General features: G+C 40.6%; 1 long non-coding RNA gene across 1 annotated transcript in view; it reads right to left on the minus strand.

Moving 5' to 3' along the window:
- LOC311589251 overlaps nucleotides 1-15,648 on the minus strand; it is a 93,672-nt gene extending 78,024 nt beyond the window's left edge. Inside the window, exons 1-2 of the long non-coding RNA XR_014776470.1 lie at nucleotides 15,551-15,648; nucleotides 13,329-13,424 (exon numbers count right to left, since the gene is read on the minus strand). This is a non-coding gene — a long non-coding RNA (uncharacterized lncRNA). The remainder of the gene's footprint in view (nucleotides 1-13,328; nucleotides 13,425-15,550) is intronic.
- Between the last annotated feature and the right edge of the window lie 240 nt (nucleotides 15,649-15,888).

A 15,888-nucleotide genomic window follows, 5' to 3' on the forward strand; every position in this document is an offset into this window, starting at 1 on the left:
TAAAGTGTGGCTGTTGGAGCTAGAGCTTTGCTTCATCCTCCAAATAAGTATATGTCTGACTGTACATATGTATGAAGTTGTTGGAGTCACTGGAATCTGCTTTTGCTCCATTCACCCAATATGGGCATGTATGTATATATATGTAAAGTAGTTGGAATTTTGCTCCATACACCCAACATGTGAACATGTATTATGTCTACATGTGTATATGTACATCTGATTGTGTCTCTGTGTGTAAATATGTATGTGTCATCCAAGTGTGTGTGTGTGTGTGTATGTGTGTGTGTGTGTGTGTGTGTGTGTGTGTGTGTGTGTGACTCTTTCCCCCTTTCTCTTTCTTTCTCACTGGCCATTGCCAGGAGCTATCAGCTATGGCCTCTACAGAGTTCAAGAGCGTAAGAGAGTTTGAAGTTTCTCAACAGTTGTAAAGTACCACAAGTGTCCAACCCCAGATGCCAAGAGATATTAGCCTCTGGCTCCACTACAGACTCCAGCTGCCTCAGTTTACCCCTGGATGCCAAAGCCAGTCTTTGACAGGATTTCTGCTGCAACTTGGCTGCTATAAAATTACCCTCAGCTCAGAGTTCAGGGTTCCTCTCTGGATACCACTGCACTGGTGATGGTCGGAGCCCAGCTTCAGCCACAAAATAAAATTCCTCTTGTGATTGCATCAGTTTTTGTCTCCTGATGGTCTTTTGAGGGTCCCTTGAAACGGGCACAGCACACCAACTTCCCAGAAGCACATGGTGGGGTCTCTCAGCACTATTTCCTGACCTGGTACCAATTTCTGTCTTAGTTAGGGTTTCTATGGCTGAGGTGAAACACCATAACCAAAAAAGCAACTTGAAGAGGAGAGAATTTGTTTTGCTTACACTTTCATATCACAGTCCTTTGTTGAAGGAAGTTAAAGTAGGAACTTGGCCATGGAGAAATAGGCTTACTGGCTTTCTCCTTGTAGTTTGCTCAGCCTCCCAGGGGTGGCAGTTCCTCCCAGGGCCTGGGCCCACCCACATCAATCATTAGTCAAAAAATGCTCTATAGACTGCTTACAAGCAGTCTGGATGGAGACGGTTTCTCAATTGAGGTTCCCTCTCTCAAATGACTGTAGCTTGTGTCACATTGACAAACAATCAAGCAATCAAACAAAGCAGCACAGTAACTAATTTATAATAATGTGTTATATTTTTAAATTGCCAAATGTACACTTTAAATATTTTTGCCATAAAAAAATGTACGTTGGGCCAATGAGATTGCTCAGCAGGTAAAAGTGCTCACTGACAACCCTGACAAGCCTGATTTCGATCCCCAGGCCCCATGTAGTGGTAGGAAATAATCAACTTCCTCTGCCTCCACACAAATGCCATGGCATGTGTGTACATATGCACACACAAATTTAAAAAACAACTATAATAAAAAGGTTTTTAATAATGTATATTATGTATGTATATATTAATTAATATGATATATATTTCAGAATATAAACATATATTGACATATAACATTATCTGACATAAATATATTCGATTCTTTTTAAATTATGCTTCAGTATACCTCAAAGAAAAATCAACAAAATAAAGATAAAGTATCTCATAACTGGAAACTAGATCAACAGAGTGTGGTGTCTCCATGAAATGAATTTTTCAGCAATAGGCAAGAATGGCTTATGGAAGCATCCTATACTATGAACCTTCAAGTCATCATAATAAAGCAAAAAGCCAATGTGACCACACAGTCTAGATGTAGTGATAGATGTTTTCTCTACACATACATCTCCTTATTCTGAACATCAGTGATCGTCATAGCCAAGGGGGTGCAGTTCGAAAGAAAATAAGGTATGCCTGTCTGCTAATGAGGTCAGAGAGAATTTAAGTAGAATGCATTATATGTAAATTTAATCTCTGTAGATACATTTAAATGGAAGGTAACAGTGATGTCAGAAAATCAAAAAGGCAGATATTAGTATGGACAATTGGTGTTTGTTTTTGTTTTAAGAAATCTTTAGTTTCTATGGTATGCAAATGACCATCAATAAAGTTACAAAGAAAACACACAATAAAATGAGGCATTCTATAAAATAACCTAAGCATTTTTGGTTCAGTCCATAGAGGCCTAAGAAATGAAGAGACGCTAACAGCATTTTCTCTTCAGCGTTGGCATTTTAAAATGAAGGAGAACAATGGAGTTGGTTCAAATTAAAGTCTTAATTGTTCCGCTCTTGGCTGTTTGTAAAGACGCATGAGCACCAGTCTGTGACTGGAATCCTAAGAGAATACCAAGCACACACCTGGCCAAAGGACACTCCTACACAGAATTAAATCCTACCCTGTTCCGATGAATAAATGATTTGCTTATCATTGCAGAGTCCTTACTAGAGAGAAGCTTAGGACACTAAGACGTTCCTAACATTTTAACTGTTATTCTGTCACCTCAAAAGCGATCACTGCCGAAAGGCTTCATCTTGTAAGATGAGGCTCTGAGGCAGGTTCTTGCTCACTCTTACGAGCTAGGAACAACCTAGGTATCGCTGCCTGGTGAACATCTGCACAATAGCTAAGAGAAGCTGACATTTGCACAGACTTAACAACACAGCATTTAATTCACTGGGGAGATTTAAGGGAGCACAATTGGTCTTGAAACCGTAAAGGCAAAGCGATCAGAGAAAAATATGTCTTCCCTAAGAAACAAACACCTACTGATAATGGTATGTGTGTGTGTGTGTGTGTGTGTGTGTGTGAGTGTGTGTGTGTGTGTATGTGTGTGTATGTGTGTGTGTTACATGTCAAATCTCATGTCACTGTGGTAAGAATATCACTTTTTCTAATTTGGTTATCATGTGTAAATTAGCTCCCTGCTAATTTTCAGAGGGGCAATTTTCAAAGTCTTCAAGCCAAATAAATGAATGGTTCAATGGGAGAAAATAGTTTTCAATATGCGTATATAATATATATATATATATATATATATATATATATATATATATATATATATACACACACACACAGATTTATTTATATATTATTGACAACATGTTTATGTACTTCTTTATGGTTATTTTGCATTTCATCTATACACTATAACTTTATGCATAAATTCTGTAAATCATTGCATTATGTACATATGTATGTATGTATGTATGCATGCATGTATGAATGTATGTCTCTCCAACACATCCTGGGTAAATCTTAAGTGTTCAAAAAGCCAGTATCTAAGTTAGCTATGTCTCTCCACATACAAAGAGAGAACCTAGTTCTCTGAAAATTTCTTAACACACTTTTCCCTCAGCTGTCCACCACACACTCTCCCCAGTAGACAAGAGGAAAAGGCACAGCATCCTCTTGGTTATCTGAGATGTAAAATAAATGTTATGGAAAAACAACAAAATCAAAATTAATCAGAGGATTGTCTCTTTATAATTTTATATTGGAAATTCTATCTAAAAGGTGGTTTTGCTCAAGCACAGATAGCTGGGGGTCTGTAAGGGGAGTGTTTTATTTTTCTGTAAGAGCAGCTCTTACACCTGGCTCAAATGCTGTGAAAAGCCACACACTCTTGAACACCATTTTAGCATCTTTAATTAGCACCCTTCTGAGACTCAACAAAAGGGAAGTGCTCACACTCATGCAATCTACAAAAAAGCAGTGGTTGCATTCAAAACTAGGCAATAATTGGTTTGTACCTCCCTTGGAGGTGCTAGGTAGACAATGGATACCCCCAAGCATCCTTCATTAGCAAGTGTGAACAGTGCCCCAGTGCCTGGGTCTTTGAGGAGAAGCCAGTTTAGCTCTATGGCAAACACTAGCTCTGCAGTAGCTGTGAAGCAGCCATCACATCCCACAGTGCCTCTCACAGGTGCTGCAGGAACACCTTCAGGCTCTTCTCTCTGGTGCTGGTTAGCAGTTCAGTACAAAGGCCATGAAACTGAAAATTACATGAAAGGGGGAAGTCCTTCCACCTGCCACTTTGAAATTATTTGCACTCCAGATCTCTTAGGATGAACTCAGAAGGGAACCCACTGTTCAGATAGAGGTTCTGCTCGGGACAGCTTTGAGAGGGAAATAAAAGGAATAATTATTAAACCTCTAAATGGCAAGATAGTTTAAAAATAAGAAAGATCAAGTCAGCCAGAATGTATGCTAAAATGAAACAAGAAGGTGATCATTTTTTAAAAGATGTATTTATTTATTTATTTATTTATTTATTTATTCATTATATATACAGTGTTCTGCCTGTAGGCCAGAAGAGGACATCAGATCACATTACAGGTGGTTGTGAACCACCATGTGGTGGCTGGGAATTGAACTCAGGACCTTTGGAAGAGCAGGCAGCACTCTTAACCACTGAGCTATCTCTCAAGCTCCAAAGGTGATCATTTTTATATACCAAGATGCTAGGGAAATTTTTTTTTAACAATTGGGCAATATTGTCTATGAAGAAACATTTTGGGCAAAGTTTTTAAGAAGAAGAAAGGATTTTAAATATTTTTGACATTGCATGTGGGAATTTCACGGAAACTGAGTCACCAAGCCATTTCAGTTGAGGGACAGGAAAGTTTATTATGCTAACTGGCCACCCCTAAATAATTCTGTAAAGGCCGAAGTTTCAGTAGCCTTTTCCATTCTGGAAGCAGAAGGAAAAAGAACAAATACAGAAGCTTTACACGTGGCAGTAAATTCAGTTGCCCCACCTCCTCAGTGCCTTGAGTTCTTGGAGACATTGCAAGGTGGGGGTGCGGGAGTCCAAGAGAACTGACTCAGTACTAGGGAATTTCCAGTGTTTTAACATGTGGTGATTTGGGGAATTTCCACCACATAATCCCATTAGCTTTATGTTTTTTAATCAGTTTTTCTTAGAACCATTGCAGTGAGAACTAGTTAAAGTTAACATAAAATGTTGCAATGTTATTTGCTCTGTTTTAATCCTGGCAATGCTTTTCTGAAGTGTTTCTTTATAAACCTAAAGTCTTGTCAGGTGTTGTAGTGCAAGCCTTTACTCCCAGCACTCAGGAAGTAAAGTGGATGGATCTCTGCATTCAAGGCCAGCCTGGTCTACAATGTGAGATCCAGGACAACCAGTGCCATCATATAAGCAGCTCCACTAGCCTGACTCTAGGTTGCTTAGCAACTTATGATGTCATCGCCTGTCCTGCCAGGTATGTGCCAGACCCCCTTCAGCTGGGCAGCAGGTATAAAAGGCCAACCTGCCACCCTGTCTCTCTCTTGTACTCTCACTTCCTCAGCTTCCCCGCTCTGTCTCCCTAAGGGGTGTCCTCTTTCCCATTCTCCCTCTCTCCCCCCCCTCTCTCCCCCCCCTCTCCCCCCCCCTCTCTCTCTCTCCCTCCCTCTCTCCCTCCTTCCCTCCCTCCCACTGTCTCTCTGTCTCTCTCTACCCTCATGGCACAAGCTCCTCTCCCCTTTCCTTCCCCCAGGTAAGTCTCTCCACATCAGATCTGTTGCACCCCCTTTCTGTTTTTAATGATAACAACCAGGGCTACACAAGGGATGCTTGTCTCAAACAAAAAAACCAAAAACTAAAGTCGTTCTGGTCTTCTTGTAGGAAGCATCCATTCTAATTTGTGGGTCCTTTGCACCAGAGAAGGTTCACTTTATAAAAAGCCTGGGACTCAAGGATGTAGACTTAAAAGCCTCTCAAACCTTAAGCAGAGGCCTCTACTCGTGCAAGAGAGTGAGTGGTTTGCATTTCCAATGCCAGAGAAGTGCATTCTTCTGACTTCCCAGCAGTGATGGTCTCCTCAGTGTAAGAGAACTGGCTCTCTAGCCGTCTGGTGTGAACACGGTCTTACACTCTCAAAATAAGAGCAAGGGCCTGTTAAGCAATCAGTTAGGCAACCTCTGGCAGTCTACCCAGAATGGGTGGTGTGGTGGAATGTGCTTTATAAGGACTGCAGAGGGCTAGTCTGTCTGAAAATGAGACCTCCGTATTGGAGGCAATCTCCTGGAGCTGCCACAGGTAGTATTTGCCGTGGAGGCCTAGCCAGCTTAAGTAGGACATAGACTAATGAGAGCAACAGTCAAGCACTCCAGAACTAAACAGTACCTGTGAAGGGAGCCATGTGAGAAATTAATCTCTCTAATAAGAAAATAGAATAAATCCTTGGCAAGGCAAGACTTTCAATAACAGGAGAAAATTACTCAAAGCCGTAGGGAAATTGTCAGATGCTAATTGGGAAGGAAGGGCCTAGCTCTAGGGGAAGCCAGGCTGAAGGCTGTGACTTGGGAAAATTCTTCATAACCAACTGAAGAAATCATTCCTAAGTCTGAGTTCTGAGTCCTGACAATACTGCGTACCCTCAAATCAGGGGTACACAGGGGTGAAAGGGATTCTGAACAAATACAAAAGAACTTAGCCACAAACTATAGCACAAGATAAGACTTACAATGAGGAACATTGGATTGTTTTTATATAAGGTAAGTTAAAGTATATAAATATAGGTAATGGAAAAAAGAGATAAAAAAAAGAAAACAATAACAACACAATGTCCAAATTATATTGTAAAAAAAAAAATTTGTCCTGAAATTTCAAGGTAGAGGACAGGCTATGTCAATGAACACCCGCCTTAAAGCTTACATGCCTCTGCCACCAAATTTGGACATTTCCAAAAGTAAACTGTTTTAATTACTGCCAACAATTGGGTAAATGGAAGGAAGCTCCTATATCCAGAGTTTTTCTTTACTCTCCCAAAATTTTCACACATTGTTAACATTGTCTCAAGCCTTTTCTCTTTGCTCTCCCAAGAGTTTCAAATGTACACCTAAAAGGAAATTTTCTCCCTGACCCACTAACTTTGTCTTCTGCCCACATATATGTTCCAGTATCCTGCCAGACCTCCTACGTCTGGGACATCATCAAAGCAGCTACCCACAAGTGCTCCCGTCCAACCTCAGAAATCGTGCCAGCTGGACCTGCATTGTTCTTCCTAGCTGGACCTGCATTGTTCTTCCTAGCTGGACCTGCATTGCCCTTCCCAGCTGCAGATGTTCTCAGACCCTGGACAGCAAATACAACAACCTGTTCTTCCAGAATCTGGCCAACATTTCAGCCTTTTAAATCCCCTATAGCTGCCCTACTGTCAGCAGGAAATAGTTAAGACAATTACTTTGCCCTTTATCCATTTACAAAAGGCTGAAATGGGCTACTCCAGGTTCCCACAACACTCCTCGGTCCCTATCTGCTACAGGACATGGCTGACATAGTTTGCCCTCTACCTTGAACTTTCAGGACAAAATTTTTCCTTCCTCTTCATAATATAATTTGGACATTTTGTTGCTATTGCTTTTTTCTATCTCTTTTCCTATTACCTACATTTATATACTTTAACTCCCCTTATATAAAAACAATCCAATGTTCCTAATTTTTAAATATAGAAAAAGGTAGGAATGTTAGAATTCTGCAACAGTCTGCTTACCTGTGATATCACTGCTTACCTGCCATGGGGGTGTGGTCCTGCCCGGGGCCATATAAAAGAGCAGACCCTCCACGTGGCACTCTCTTTACCTCTCTCTACTCTCTCTATCTCACTATCTCTCTACTTCTCTACCTCTCTACCTCTTCTCTACCCTTCTCTCTCTCCTCACATGTGTCTCCAGAGAGTTCCTGTATCTCCTTATTAAACCTCTTAAGTAGATCTTCTGCATGGTGTGATTTCACCCCTCTGTACAGTTCTGTCGTTCACCTATAACCTCCGCCGCTCAGCTTTTTACAACTTAGAGGCCCAAATTTGGGCAGTTTTAAAAAATAAATCTAGTACATAATCAAAAATATTATATAACCTCCTGGTGGTATCTGGGGCAATGCACCATTAATCTTTCTTAGGCAAAATACATCAAGTATAATACTTACCAAGCGAGGTAAGTAAGCAGTGCTTATAAATAGACTCACAGTGTTTCAATTTGCACTACCATATGAGTTATAGAAAAAAGAATTAATTTTATTTGGCTTGGAAATTTCAGAAGTGTGACAAAAAGAGGGCCAGCAAGATGGCTCAGTAAGTAAAAGCACTAGCTACCGTGCGTGATGAAGTAACTCTTGCGAGTTGTCCTCAGACCTCCACGTGTATAATGTGGCATTCACATGTGTGTGAATACACACACACACACACACACACACACATACACACACACACATATATATACAATATATACATTAAATAATAAATAAATATTTTTTAAAAAAGGAAATGTAACTAACAAGCTATGGACCTGTACTTTTTCTGTAGGATTTTGTTTTGTTTTGGCTTGGTTTGGTTTTTGCCAATGAAGACAAAGAGTCATGCCTTATGTCTTCCCCAGCCTGGGGAATGCAACTGAAGCTTAGAAAACTATATAGAATTTAAAGGAATAATTATCTATGAGCCTCTTTTCCATTTATAAGTAGCACAGCCCCAAAACAGGATATTCAGGGAAGGCTAAAATCCAAGGACAAGGCTCTGCTATTCAACAGTGTTATGAGCATCTTTGAATCCAAGGTGTTAAAAACAAAATAGTAACAGTAGCAATAAAAATCTTATTATTTCAGTGCTGAAGAAGGAACAGAGCCTCACATACTAAGCAAGCATTACGTACTACTGAGCTGCACCCTCCAGTGCAAAGAATCTTTTATGCTCAATTTTAACATATTCTTTATTATTCAAAATGCCTCTGTTGTTTAAGCCTCTTAAAGATTATGAAGGCAAAAAATTAGATACTTGAAATTTTATCCTGTGTAGGGATTTGGTGGTAATGTTCTGGAAAGCCCTGAACAAGTTTTGGAATATGATGAGATAATCCATCTGGAAAAATCGGTCTCTATAATTACTCATTCTCATCTCTAAATGCACTGACAACACTAATATTAACAGGAATATAGAGTGTACAAACACATGTATATACATCACGATAGATGCAGTCCAACCCCAATTTCTTCTCTCTGCTCTGTTTACATGCTTCGACATCATTCAAATAGGCTCACCTATGTTTCCCACCCAGCACTGCCTATGAGATCATCACGGGTCCCAAGTGCTTTCAGCTTCCCCCATGCGCCCTGATGAGTTAAGTTGTTCTCCGCGTTTCAAGTCCTTTAGTATATGGGACAAGGTCATCCTTCACCCACAGCAGTCCAGGCCGTGTAATTAGTCTTTACTCCATGAGGAATGGTGGACAATTTTAAAGTAAGAAAGAAAACATGAGTTTAAAGTTAAATACCCAATGTGACAAGGACACCAAGAAAGGCAGCCAGAAATAGAACATCAGCAAACACACAAGGCCGCCTAGATATTTCTATTTGTTAGCGCCAAGGTCCTTTGATGTATAGGGTCTGAGTGATCTAGAGAACCCAATATAAAGACATTTAAATCTAAGGAACAAACGAATGCATGACTCTCCGATGAAAGCACCATTCATATGAAGTTTTCAAAAGTTCCCTCAAGGTTGCTTCACTTAATACAAGCGTATTTTTTAGTTCTACTTAAAGTTATTGAATAGATGACATTTTTTTTTTAATTAAAGCAACTAAATTGGTAAGAGAAATTAAGGCTAGAAGCTATGTTGTTGATTTTACAGGAATATTCTCTTTAGAAATGTACACCATTTTCAAATCAAACCATCGTGCTATACACACCATTGCACATCTCGTGCCCTTCCTACAAGACCTTTTAGAGTAATAAGGAGACAGTCCTCTAACCTCACACCAGCCAGAACTCTGGACATATTGGCCCGGTCCCCTCCCCACGCCCACCCCCACCCCCACCCCCACCTTTAGCAACAGGTAATCCCACTACAGTTAGCTGGGAGGGAGAGGGAAGTCTGAAAGGGCTAGCACATAACCATAACCACCTTCTACAGGATGTTGGACTCCAAGGAAACAGAGACACAGCAAGTTTTCTCCAAAAGGTACAGCAGAAGTCAGAAAAGATGATAAAAGAAGACAATCTTCATCTGAACAGAGTGGCATACACACAGTCACGGAAGACAGTGCCCAGGCATCCCGTCAAAGTGGCAATTTATAGGCTTTTCTCAAGCTGTGGGCCCAAAAGTTAGATGGGTCCTAGAAATATGCCTGAGAAGAATAAGCAAGCAGCCTGGCCTTGACATGAACTCAAGAGCCAATATCCAGACAAGAAACACAGGCTTTGCAACTCCAGACAAAGCACAAGCCTAGGCCTTAGGGTCATGAACTGAGGCTAGCAGGAGACTGATGCTCTGGTATGTGGCTGGATCTCCCAAAACCAGTTCTGATCACCAGTATTGCTGGTGTTGGACTGTCAAGGAGCTCTTGGCTGGTGACAACTGCGGAAACAGAATCAATTAAATGCTGTCTCAGCAATCCTGGCTCCATCACTCATCTTCACGACACCGTGCCTTTCTCCTCACTAGGTTTTCACATACAATTTGAGAATCTACTACTTTGCCTGCAAGATTCCTTCCCACTCTAATGACATGGCCTTCCCTCATCCCCAACGTCCTTCCCAGTCTTCCAGCTAACAGCCTGCACATCACTGTCACCTTGCTTCAAGCATGTCACCTTCCTTTGTAAGAAACCTGCATGGCTCCATTGCTGTACCTAAAAGAGTGGGCTTAGTACTCAGCACACTGCACTGATGTTTTCCATAGGCCCCTCCCACACATATAAATATTGGTGTAAATTGAATTGTTTCCCCCCTAAAAGAAAATGTGAAGTCCTGGAAACTATAAGTGAACCCCATTATTTGGAAATATCTCTTTAGGATACAACTAAAATATACATTAAGATGATGTCATATTAGAATGGAATTGGTTCTTAAGCCAATATGGCTATTGTCCTTAATAAGGGAAGATGATACTAAGATATTCATGCACAGAGGGAAGTCAATCAGACACATGTGACAATGACATGTAATTGAAAGTCAGGGGTGAAGAACATAAAGTATTTGGTGTCAAGGAGGGAAAAAAAACTTAACTGATATTAGAAAGGATTTGCAAAAACAAAAAAACTTAAAAATCAATAAACAATCATGATTTAATAAAATTAAGCCTCAGCAATTTTAACAAATGAGAAGAAAAGCATTGATTCTTTAGTAGGCATTATAAAATATCCCTAATACAAACAACCTCTCTTAGAGAAGGTATTTAATCTAAGCTGAGTTTTAAAAATAAAATTGTGCTGGCTAGATTTATGTTAGTTTGACACAAACTGTAATCATCTAAGAGGAAGAAACTTCAATTGAGAAAATAACACCAAAATTGGGCTGTGGGGAAAGCCTGTAGAGAATTTTCTTAATCAGTGATTGATGAGAGAGAGGCTAGCCCATTATGGGCAGTGTGATCCTGGTTGGTGGCCCTGGGTTCTGTAAGAAAGCAGGCTAAGCAAGCCATGGGGAGCAAGCTAGTAAGCAGCATCCCTCCATGACCTCTGCATCAGCTCCTGCCTTCAGGATCCTGCCCTGCTTGAGTTCCTGTCCTGACTTCCTTTACAATGAACAGCAATGTAAAATTGTAAGCCAGATGAACATTTTCCTCCCCAACTTGCTTTTTGGTCATGGTGTTTTATCACAGCAATTGTAACCCTAACTAAGACAAAAAGTTATCTCTGTTTAAATGTTAATTTCAGATTAGGATGATTCCAAAGAGTTTGCCCTAAAATGGTTAGTTAAATGTTAATAGGCAGAGGAAGGGAAATGGAGGAAGAGGGAGGAAGGGTGGGACCAGAATGAGAGGAAGGAGAAGGCTGCGATTGGGATGTAAAGTGAATAAACAAATTAATTAATAAAAAAAAAGCCAAATGTAAATTGCTAGAAATATATTGCTTTTAAACTTAAGCAATATCCCATTTTTTTTTTATTTTATGGCTTAATTAAAGATAATCTAAAACCATTCTTGCTCAACTCTGTCACTCAAGTCTCTCACTCTCAACTAGGTGAGATTTAGAAAGTGTGTGACTATTCAGCCAAATTATGGATGCTACTGGGACAGAGATCAGCGGACATTACCACCGACCACTACCACTAACCACCTAACGTATTTACTACGTTATCTCAGAAACAACACAGCTCCTACAATCTAACATCTTACACTGAGTTTAGTCTCCCCTGGGAGATAAAGACTTTGAATGCCGCCATCCCTTCCAATCTGTCTCCCAGAGTAGAATCCCCTCAGCTCCTCTCCTGCCTTGGACCTCGAATCTTTACCCAAACACAGCTGGCAACAGGAAGCATTCTCCTTTGAAAAGCAGCATTGTCCATGCAGGACGTGTACCGGCTGGGACATCTCAAAGGACACTACGGCCTCACTCTCAGTTCTGGGCCCTCGATGGCAAGACTTCAGAGCTGAAGGAAGGTGAAAATGAGACTAGTTTCTAAATGAAAACTGCAAGAGGACCCTATATTCACATTAACGCTTGATAAAGAACCATAATAAACCTAGCAGCTTAATGCATTTCCATTGTCTGGCGAGTTCCACAGGGCAGAGTCTGGCAGCTCGCAGGGTCCTCTGCAGGACTGCTCCCAGTGTGTCACCCAGAGCCCTGTTCTCCTCTCAAGACACAGTAAGCCACACATCTGCTTCTAGGCCCCCTGAAGCTGCTCAGAATCCACAGTCTTTCTTAACGGAACGTGGCAAAGCTCCAAAATCACAGTCACTCTGCTTTTCAGGGCCACCTGCAGCTGCATGGTCCTCTTGTCACCCAGCCAATCACTTCCTCAGACCCAGCAAGGGGAAAGACGTGCCTTAGCAAAGTACATCTCGATGGGCCCCATCCGGTGATGCCGTGTCACATTTGTCATACGGGTTCCTTAGAAATAAGCCACAGCCTCACACACACTGAGAGGTTTTGTGCCAGGTTATGGGAGCAATAGTGATTAAGTGATTATATTAGCGTATCTTCCCCACAACCCCAAGAATCGATTTTTAAAGGATTTTTAAAAATTATTTTGATATGTATGGCTCTTTTGTCTGCATGTGTTTCTGGGTACCACACATATGTCTAATTCTTGAAGAGGCCAAAAAAAAAAAAAAAAAGGAGTGGGACCCCTGGACCCCTGGGTGTGGAATTACAAATAGTTGAGAGCTGCCATATGGGTGCTGGGAATGGAACTTCAGGCCCTCGGAAGGGCAGCCAGTGTTCCTAGCCACTGAACCACCTCTCCAGCCCCAAGATTCTTTTTGGGTTTTGTTGTTGCTGTTGTTGTTTTCCCAAACTCTCCAGTGTTGATGTTAATTTTTGAGAACTCAAAACAATTACTGCAAGTTGTGATGAAGGAAGAAAAACAAGGATGAGAATTTCTTGTTTTGGGTTTTCAACCTTGGTGTATTTTAGAATTACCAAAGGAGTAACTATAGAAATTTCATCACAGTCTGTACCTGGGATCAGTTGAGTCCAAATATGTGACAGCAAGGCTCCATTTTCTGAAATTCTTCAAGTGATTCAAGGTGCAGTCAGGGCTTCAAGTCAGACTTCTAGAGGAAAAAAAGGAGCTTCAGAACTAGTTTGTAAATGAGATAAATGTTCTCTGAATGAGCCCGGGGAGTAGCGAGAGATAAGGCAGGGGCATCTGGCATCTGACAAAGATGGCAGGCTCAGGGAAAGGAGTAAGTATGAGAAATATCAAGAGGCAATTGTCAGAGGTGAGGTTAACAGAGAAGGGATTGCGGATGACTTCCTGGTCCTAGACTTAGACACATGGGGAACGTAGACAACACTCACCGCAACTAGGGAGCACGTTGAGAAGCTGGTTGGAGAGTGGAACGGGTAGAAGTTGCTGGGCTAAGTTAAGATGCAAACATCTCTGTCAGTGTCTTAATTCAGCTTGTCTCGATGCTTGCTTTACTGCTTTGCTAACTTCACATAATACAACTCAGGCATTGCCAACAGTTCCCAAATCAATTTATTCTTGTATTTTCTTTTTCTGTTTCTGTATCATTCAATGCTCAGCTTAGAACTGTGTGAATTTCATACCCACCTCTAATTCTCTTTCCCAATAGTGAACTGATCATGGTATAATCCCCTTAGTTGACCCTTCGTATCAAGTGATTATCGTGCAGTGCCATGACTGAAATCTTAACGTGTTGCTTAGGTAATTTCACCAAGAGCCTATTTGAGAACCATAGTTGAATCCCTCATTTTAAAGCCATCTCCACTTGGTTTCAATACTACTTCCTGAAGCTTCTTGCTGTGATGCCCAGAATTAGTGACTAGTCTTAAGCAAACATTTCATCTAAAACTACCTCCTTCCAAGACAGGAAATTTCTACCCTGAAACTAAAAACATGACATGAGGGATGATGATGTTCCAATGTGGAAATCCAGAGATGTTTTAGAGGTCAATACTCTTGATAACAAGCAAATGATAATGAATGAAAATTTCCAGAAGTTACAGAAGCTGGAGATATGGTTTGTCCCTTGAGCACTTGCTGCCCTTGCAGAGGACCCAGATTTGGTACCCAGTACCCACACAGAATGGCTCACAACTAACCACATCTCTAGCTTCAAGGGGTTGGTTGCCCTCTTAGGCCTCCATAAGACATCCACAGATACACATACACATACACGTGTATATATATATATATACACCTACAATTAAAATTTTTTTTAATCATTAAAATATATAAAACAGAAACCAAAGTTGTGAGCTATGGTATGCAATGGTTAACTGTCCAACGGGCTGGCCCCAACACTCATTGACTTATTTGAAGACAAGTTGAACATCTGATCTTGTGGGAAATGGTGCTTTGCATACACAAATGTTTCCTAGAGCCTCTGCACATGCTCTGTTATAAACCGGTGAGATCAATGAATTAATGAAAATTAAGACTTAAACCACTGTCTTCGCTCACTCATAGCACCCATCATAACTGTTCACGAAAAAAGCAAACTATACACAGCAATATTTTATCCTGAAATATAGTCATTCTTCAGACCCACTCCAAGGAAATAGTAGGGAAAAATGTCTAAAATCAAAATGTAATGTATGGACAATGAAGATTGTAGGAGCAGCTGAAGGCTCTTAAAAATAATTTTTTAAATGCTGGTGATAGATTATTTATGAAAGAAAGCAAAGACACAATAAAAAAAACCCAACCTCAGGTTTTAGAGCTGAGTGTCAAGAAAGACACTCACCTTAAAAAGAAATCCTCCCCACCTGAAGGTTCTTGGTGACTGTAATAGCTGTGGCTAACTCACAGTTTACTCTAATTTGCTCACCCAAGTAGCAATTTATTTGTTGCTAGTGTTACAAACCCTTAGATAACTAAATTATTATATAGTTATTACCATGTAGTTCAAGGGATGAAAGCTTAACATGCTTCCTTGGAAAGTCTAAGAGATTAAGGCTTCTTCAAACCTCAACTGAGTCCCTGTTTAAAAGCCTTTAATCCATGATTCAAAATGTTGACCATGTTGAATGAATAACCATACATATGTACATGTTAGCACAGAATATGGTGAGACTAATGTGGGAAAAAATAAGCCTTCCCATTAAATTTAGATGAGCACTGCATCCCATCTTAGGGTTTCTATTGCTGTGAAGAGACACTGTGGTAAATGTGACTCTTATAAAGGAAAATGTTTCATTGGGTCTGGCTTACAGTTTAGAGATGTAGTCTACTATTATTGCCATGGTGGGAAGCAAGGCATTGTGCAGTTAGACTTGGTGCTGGAGAGGTAGCTGAGAGTTCTACATCTGGATCTGCAGGCAAAGGAAGAGTATGTGAGCCACTAGGCCTGGCTTGAGCTTCTGAAACCTTAAAGCCCACCCCTAGTGATATATTTCCTCTAACGAAGCCACACCTACTCCAAAAAGGCCACACACCCCATAACTCCACTCCCTATCAGGACCATTTTCACTCAGACCATAACATGCCCCAACAAAGTCATAAATTAAGAGACTCTGAGTCAATGAGAAATGATAGTAGAAATCAATGTA

This window comes from Acomys minous, assembly GCF_964271855.1.
Source record: "Acomys minous genome assembly, chromosome: 18".
In the NCBI taxonomy this organism is placed as follows: domain Eukaryota; kingdom Metazoa; phylum Chordata; class Mammalia; order Rodentia; family Muridae; genus Acomys; species Acomys minous.